This window comes from Ictidomys tridecemlineatus, chromosome 7 (assembly GCF_052094955.1).
Source record: "Ictidomys tridecemlineatus isolate mIctTri1 chromosome 7, mIctTri1.hap1, whole genome shotgun sequence".
NCBI classification, from domain to species: domain Eukaryota; kingdom Metazoa; phylum Chordata; class Mammalia; order Rodentia; family Sciuridae; genus Ictidomys; species Ictidomys tridecemlineatus.
The window spans coordinates 107060982-107068654 of NC_135483.1; the positions used below are offsets into that span (position 1 = coordinate 107060982).

Below are 7673 nucleotides of genomic sequence, written 5' to 3' on the forward strand. Positions count from 1 at the left end.
AGAGAAAAGAAACAAATCACATATAAGGGAGTTCCAATATGCCTAGCAGCAGAACTCTCAAGGGAAATCTTATAGGCCAGGAGATAGTGAGATGATAAATACAAAGTGTTAAAGGGGAAAAAAAAACCTGTCAACCAAGAATACTGTGCTCAGCAAAGCTGTCCTTCAGAAGTGAAGGACAGATAAACACTTTCTCAATCAAACAAAAACTGAGGGAGTTTGGGATAACCAGACCTATCTTAAAAGAAATGCTGAAGGAAATCAGCATCATAAGAAATGCTTAAAGGGGCTGGGGTTTTGGCTCAGTGGTAGAGCACTCACCTAGCACATGTGAGGCCCTGGGTTCGATTCTCAGCACCACATAAAAATAAATAAATAAAATAAAGGTATTGTGTCCAACTACAGCTAAAAAGTAAACATTTTTTTTTAATTTTTAAAAAGAAATGCTAAAGGGAGTTAGGATACTAAGCAATATAAAAACATCTGAAAGCTTAAAGTTTGCTGGTAAAATTAAATACAAATTCAGAATAACTTAATAATGTAATTGTGATATGTAAAGCACTTATAGCTTAGTATGAAGGTTAAAGACAAACTAATAAAAATGATGATAACTACAATAATCTGTTGAGGAACATGCAATATAAAATTATGTAAACTGTGACATCAAAAATTCAGAATGGGGGTGGAGTTAAAAGAGATAGCGTGTAGGCTGGGGATGTAGCTCAGTGGTAGGGTGCTTGCCTGGGGTGCATGAGGCTCTGGGTTCAATTCCCAGCAGCACCAACTAATTTTTTAAAAAGTATAGTTTGGTTTTCTTGCAATCAAAGTGAAATTGTTATAATTGTTAATATCTTATGGCTATAAGATTTCTTAAGTCTCATGGTAATCACAAAACAAATACTTACAAAACGTACACTGAAAAAAACCCAATATCAAAATATATCATTAGGGAAAAGTATTTAACCACAAAGAAAGACAATAAAAGAGGGGGAAAAGGAAGAAAAGATTTACCAAACAACAAGAAAACAGTTAATAAAACAGCAATAGTAAGTTTACCTGTCAACACTATCCTTGAATATAAATGGATTAAATTCCCTAATTAAAAGAGATAGAATGGCTAAATGGATTTTTTTAAAGATACAAATATATGCTTACTACAAGAGACCTTTCACCTATAAGTACACATGTAATAAAAATGAAGAGATGGGAAAAGATATTGCATCCAAATGGAAACCAAAAGAGAGCAGAAATAGCTAGACTCATATTAGATAAAACAGACTTTGAATCAAAATCATAAAAAGAGACAAAAAAGGTCATTTTATACTAATAAAAACGCCAACTCAGCAAAAGGTTATAACAATTGTAAATATTTAGAGAACAAACATCAGACCACTTAAATATATAAAATAAATGTCAATGGATCTAAAAGTAAAAGAGTTTCAGTAATAGATAACCAAGGCAGGCAATCAACAAAGACCTATCAGATTTAACTTCACTCTTAATAGCACATTCTATCCGGTAAGTACAGAATACAATCACATGTTAAGCCAAGAACAAGTGTTAACAAATTTGAGAAGACTAAAATCACATCATATATATTCTATGACCATAATGTATAAAACTAGAAGGCAACCACAGGAAATGCAAAGCTAACTACATGGATATTTCATCTTACTCCAGATAGAATGGCAATCATCAAGAATACAAATAATAAATGCTGGGGAAGATATGGAGGGAAAAGGTATACTCATATATTATTGGTAGAACTGCAAATTAGTACTACCACTCTGTGAAACAGTACAGAGATTTCTCAAAAGATAGAAATGTAACCATCATAGAACCCAGATACCCCACTCCTTGGGATTTATCCAACTCAAATCAGCCTGCATACCAATGTTTAAACAGTGCAATTCACAATATGCAGATTATGGAAATAATCTAGATGTCCATCAACAGACAAATGGATGAAGAAAATGTGGTGTATATACATAATGGAATTTCATTCAGCTATAAAGAAGAATGAAATTATGTCATTTACTGGTGGATGGATGGAACTGGAGAATATCATGCTAAGCGAAATAAGCCACACTCAGAAACTCAAAGGTCAAAAGTTTTCTCTAATATGCAGAAGCTAGAGAGAAATAAGGAATTTAAAAAAATGATCTCATGGGGCATGTCGCTTCCTACCTCCTGTAATCCAGTAACTCTAGAGGCTGAGACAGGAGTAAATCACAAGTTCAAGGTCAGCCTTAGCAACTTAGTGAGACCCTGTCTCAAAATAAACAAATAAAAAGGGCCGACTCCACAGCTCCGGACCTGAGGTGAGGTGGAACATCACAGCAGAAGGGCCCGGTGGAGGGAAGCAGCTCAGGACATGGCAATCAGGAAGCAGAGAGAGAGCTCTGCTCACAAGGGACACACTATAAACCTCAAAAGAAAGTCCTGCATGGGCACACACTTGAGGTTTGGGGAAACATTTCATACATAAACCAGAACAAAATTTAATAGGTTAACTGCAATCTTCAAGGTAATCACTAAGAATATACTAGTCATGTGTGGCAGCAACTAGAGGAGCTGAGGTAGGAGAACTGCAAGTTCTAGGCCAGCCACAGCAATATAGTGAGATCCTATCTGAAAAAAATAATAATAACCATAATACACTACAAAAAATAAATTTAAAAAATCAATATAAAAAGACAACAATGGAGAAACTGAAGAACAAAGAAAACCATATATTAAACAAACAAAACAAATGACTAAACAGAAGAAGTAAATTTTTTCTTATTGGTAATTATTATAAATGTAAGGATATTAAACTCTTCTATTAGAAGACAAAAATTAGATATGGTGGTGTACACCTGTATTTCCAGTGGCTCTGGAGGCTGAGGCGGGAGGATGGAGAGAGTTCAAAGCCAGCCTCAGCACCTTAGCAAGACCCTATGCAACTCAGCAAGATCCTGTATCTAAATAAAATGTTTTTTTTAAAAAAGTCAACCTAACAAAAGAGGTGAAAGAACTATACAACGAAAACTACAGAACACTAAAGAGAGAAATAGAAGAAGACCTTAGAAGATGGAAAGATATACCTTGTTTATGGATAGGCAGAACTAATATCATTAAAATGGCCATATTATCAAAAGTACTCTATAGGTTTAATGCGATGCCAATCAAAATCCCAACGGCATTCCTCACAGAAATAGAAAAAGCAATCATGAAATTCATCTGGAAAAATAAAAGACCTAGAATAGCAAAAGCAACTCTAAGCAGGAAGTGTGAATCTGGAGGTATTGCGATACCAGATTTCAAACTATACTACAGAGCAATAGTAACAAAAACAGCATGGTACTGGTACCAAAACAGGCGGGTGGACCAATGGTACAGAATAGAGGATACAGAGACTAATCCACAAAGTTACAACTATCTTATATTCGATAAAGGGGCTAAAAGCATGCAATGGAGGAAGGATAGCATTTTCAACAAATGGTGTTGGGAAAACTGGAAATCCATATGCAACAAAATGAAACTGAATCCCCTCCTCTCACCATGCACAAAAATTAGCTCAAAATGGATCAAGGACCTTGATATCAAATCAGAGACTCTGCATATGATAGAAGAAAAAGTTGGCTACGATCTACATATTGTGGGATCAGGCTCCAAATTCCTTAACAGGACACCCATAGCACAAGAGTTAATAGCAAGAATCAACAAATGGGACTTACTTAAACTAAAAAGTTTTTTCACAGCAAGAGAAACAATAAGAGAAGTAAATCGGGAGCCTACATCATGGGAACAAATTTTTACCCCTCACACTTCAGATAGAGCCCTAATATCCAGAGTTTACAAAGAACTCAAAAAATTAGACAATAAGACAACAAATAACCCAATCAACAAATGGGCCAAGGACCTGAACAGACACTTCTCAGAGGAGGACATACAATCAATCAACAAATACATGAAAAAATGCTCACCATCTCTAGCAGTCAGAGAAATGCAAATCAAAACTACCCTAAGATACCATCTCACTCCAGTAAGATTGGCAGCCATTATGAAGTCAAATAATAACAAGTGCTGGAGAGGATGTGGGGAAAAGGGTACTCTTATACATTGCTGGTGGGACTGCAAATTGGTTCGGCCAATTTGGAAAGCAGTATGGAGATTCCTGGGAAAGCTAGGAATGGAACCACCATTTAACCCAGTTATTGCCCTTCTTGGTCTATTCCCTGAAGACCTTAAAAGAGCGTACTACAGGGATACTGCCACATCGATGTTCACAGCAGCACAATTCACAATAGCTAGACTATGGAACCAACCCAGATGCCCTTCAATGGATGAATGGATTAAAAAAATGTGGCATTTATACACTATGGAGTATTACGCAGCACTAAAAAATGACAAAATCATGGAATTTGCAGGGAAATGGATGGCATTAGAGCAGATTATGCTCAGTGAAGCTAGCCAATCCCTAAAAAACAAATACCAAATGTCTTCTTTGATATAATGAGAGCAACTAAGAATAGAGTAGGGAGGAAGAGCAGGAAGAAAAGATTGACATTAAACAGAGGCACGAGATGGGAGGGAAAGAGAGAGAAAAGGGGAATTGCATGGAAATGGAAAGAGACCCTCATTGTTATAAAAAACTACATAAAAGAGGTTGTGAGGGGAATTGGAAGAAAAATAAGGAGAGAAATGAATTACAGTAGATGGGATAGAAAGAGAAGATGGGGGGGAGAGGGATAGTAGAGGATAGGAAAGGTAGCAGAATACATCAGTCACTAGTATGGCATTATATAAAAATGTGAATGTGTAACCTATGTGATTCTACAATCTGTATTTGGGGTAAAAATGGGAGTTCATAACTCACTTGAAACTATTGTTCAAAGTATGATATGTCAAGAGCTTTGTAATGTTGTGAACAACCAATAAAAAAAAAAGAAAAAGAAAAAAGATAATAAATGAATAATCTAATTATATATTTTAAGGAACTGAAAAAAAATAAATGCAAATTAAACACAAACACAAGGAAAGAAATAACATAGATAAGAGATAAATAAAACAAAATAAAAGAAACCAAATTTTTATTTTTTGAAAAGGTCAACAAAATTGACAAATCCTTAGCTATATCACTAAGGAAAAGAAAGTAGATTCTAAGTACTAAAATCAGAAAGTATACAGAAATAGAATTATTAGAGAATGTAATAAATAAATACCTACATGATCACAAACTGGATAACTTACAGAAAATGGATAAATTCCTAGACATGCACAAAACCAATGCAAGAGGAATTAGAAAACCAGTGTCACCCCATGAACAGTAAGAAGGTTGAAAGGCTAAAAAAATTAAAAATACATAAATATTATTTTTAAACTTCCAACAAAGAAAAGCCCAGGAGTAAATAGCTTCACTGATGAATTATACCAAATATTTAAATGGACATTAACACAAAATCTTTTTCAAAATCTTCCCAAAATATCAAGAAGAGGGAATATTTACTAACTTGTTTTATGAGACCAGTGTTGTTCTGATACCAAACTCAGACAAAGACACCACATGAAATGAAATATAGATCAACGTCCCTTTTGAACATTGATGTAAAATCCTCAACAAAATAGTAGCCAATAATCCAGTATCACATTCAAAAAATGATACACTGCTACAGTTAGAATAATACAGTTTGTTTCCTCTAAAACTCTGGTTGAAATATGATTGCCTGGGCTGAGTTGTAGCTCAGTGGTAGAGATCTTGCCTTCCATGCGTGAGGCCCTGGGTTCAGTCCCCAGCACCACATAAAAATAATTAAATAAAAACAAAGATATTGTGGGGCTGGGATTGTAGCTCAGTCAGTAGTAGAAAGCACTTGCCTGGTATGTGTGAGGCCGGCCCTGGGTTCAATCCTCAGCACTACATAAAATAAATAAACAAAGTATTATGTCCATCTACAACTAAAAAATATTTTTAAAAAAATAAATAAATAGGGCAGGGGATTGTGGCTCAGTGGTAGAGTGCTCGCCTAGCATGCAAGAGACATTGGGTTCGATCCTCAGCACCACATGAATGTAAAATAAAGATATTCTGTCCACCTAAAACTAATAAATAAATAAATAAAGATATTGTGTCCATCTACAACTAAAAAAAAAAGAAAGAAAGAAAGAAAGAAAGAAATATGATTGCCAATGTAGCAGTATTGTGAGGTAGGACCTAGTAGGAAGTAAATTTGGATCACAAAGACAGAGATATTACAGGAATTTTTCCCCCTTTGGCACATCCTGCTTCCCCTTCCACTTTCTGCCCTAAGTTTAAGTAGCTGAGCAAATTTGGGGGTCATTTTCTTGGATTTCTCTGTCTTGAGAACTATGAGCCAAAATAATCCTTTATTCTTTATAAATCCAGTCTCAGGTATTCTATAACAGCAAAGGAAAAGGGAGTAAGAGATACACTATGATCAAGTCCAATATATCCCCAGAAGCAAAAGTTGATCTATGGTGTAATTCTCCATATTAACAGAATGAAGAAAAACACAAACACAGGATCAGACAAAAAAAAAAAAAAAAAAACGGCCTTTTTAAGTAATCCAATTTTCTTTTGTAATAAAAATATTCAACAAATTAGGACCAGAAGGAACTTCCTCTACATACTAAGTCCACATATGAAAAATACTGAAAACCCTCACCCTACCATCAGGATTAAAAAATCAAATCCTGTTTTTACTACCCTTATTCAACATAGTTCTGCAAGTTCTACTAGCTAATGCAACGAGAAAAGAAAAGAAATAAAACTGTGCAAACTGGAAAGGAAGAAGCAGAAGATCTCCGTTCAGAGTTGATGTGATCATGTTACCACTGTTGACCGGTGACGAGTCCTTGCTTCCCCAATGTTGAAGAATAACACCAAAGAAGCACGCCGAGGCAAGGTCAGAGTAGAAATTAGAAGTTTATTAAAGGACAGCAGAAAAGACTTCTCCCAGAAGAAGGGGACCCAAGAGGTGGAATCCACGGAAGTGCAATTGTTTCCTCTTTTTATAGTTTTGGTGATGGAATGTAGGTTGGAAGGCCCGATGGGTGGGACACTTCTTTGTGATGGGCTATCTTTAAGTTTGCTGGGGGCTGTTCATTAAAAGGCCTTTCCTTTGTTTCCCAGAATCATTCTCAGCATGGCCTCCATTTTAGATTTCACTCGGTATCAGACCTGATTTACCTAACTACACTGACTACCTAACTTTAAATCTGGCTTCAATCATATATGTAGACAACCCTAGAATTACAGAGAGAGAGAGAGAGAGAGAGAGAGAGGAAAATATTCAACAAAACCAGCAAAGTTACAGGATACAAAATCAATAGTAATTAATCAGTTATATTTCTTCACACTAACAATGAACAATGAGAGAAAGAAAGTAAGAAAACAATTTCATTTTTATAGTACTGTAAGGGTCCAGTGAAACATCGGAGGAAGAGACCACCAAGAGACTGACTCATGCAATTGCAGAAGGGGATTTATTGAGGATCCAATTCAGCGTGCTGAGGCTCCAGGCTCACTCAAGAAGGGAGAGCAGCCCAGAGCCCCTAGCAGAGGCTAAGCAGTGCTTAAGTACACTTTTTGGGGAGGGCGGGGGGGGGGGGGGGGGGGGGGTGCTTTGCATACATCAGAACAAATCAGCGCGGGAAAATTGAACAACAAC

General features: G+C 36.0%; 1 non-coding gene across 1 annotated transcript; it reads left to right on the forward strand.

The window, feature by feature from the left end:
* The first annotated feature begins 714 nt into the window (after positions 1-714).
* Positions 715-783, forward strand: Trnap-ggg (transfer RNA proline (anticodon GGG)). Its single transcript has one exon. It is a non-coding gene; the product is annotated as a tRNA-Pro (tRNA).
* The last annotated feature ends 6890 nt before the right edge of the window (positions 784-7673 follow it).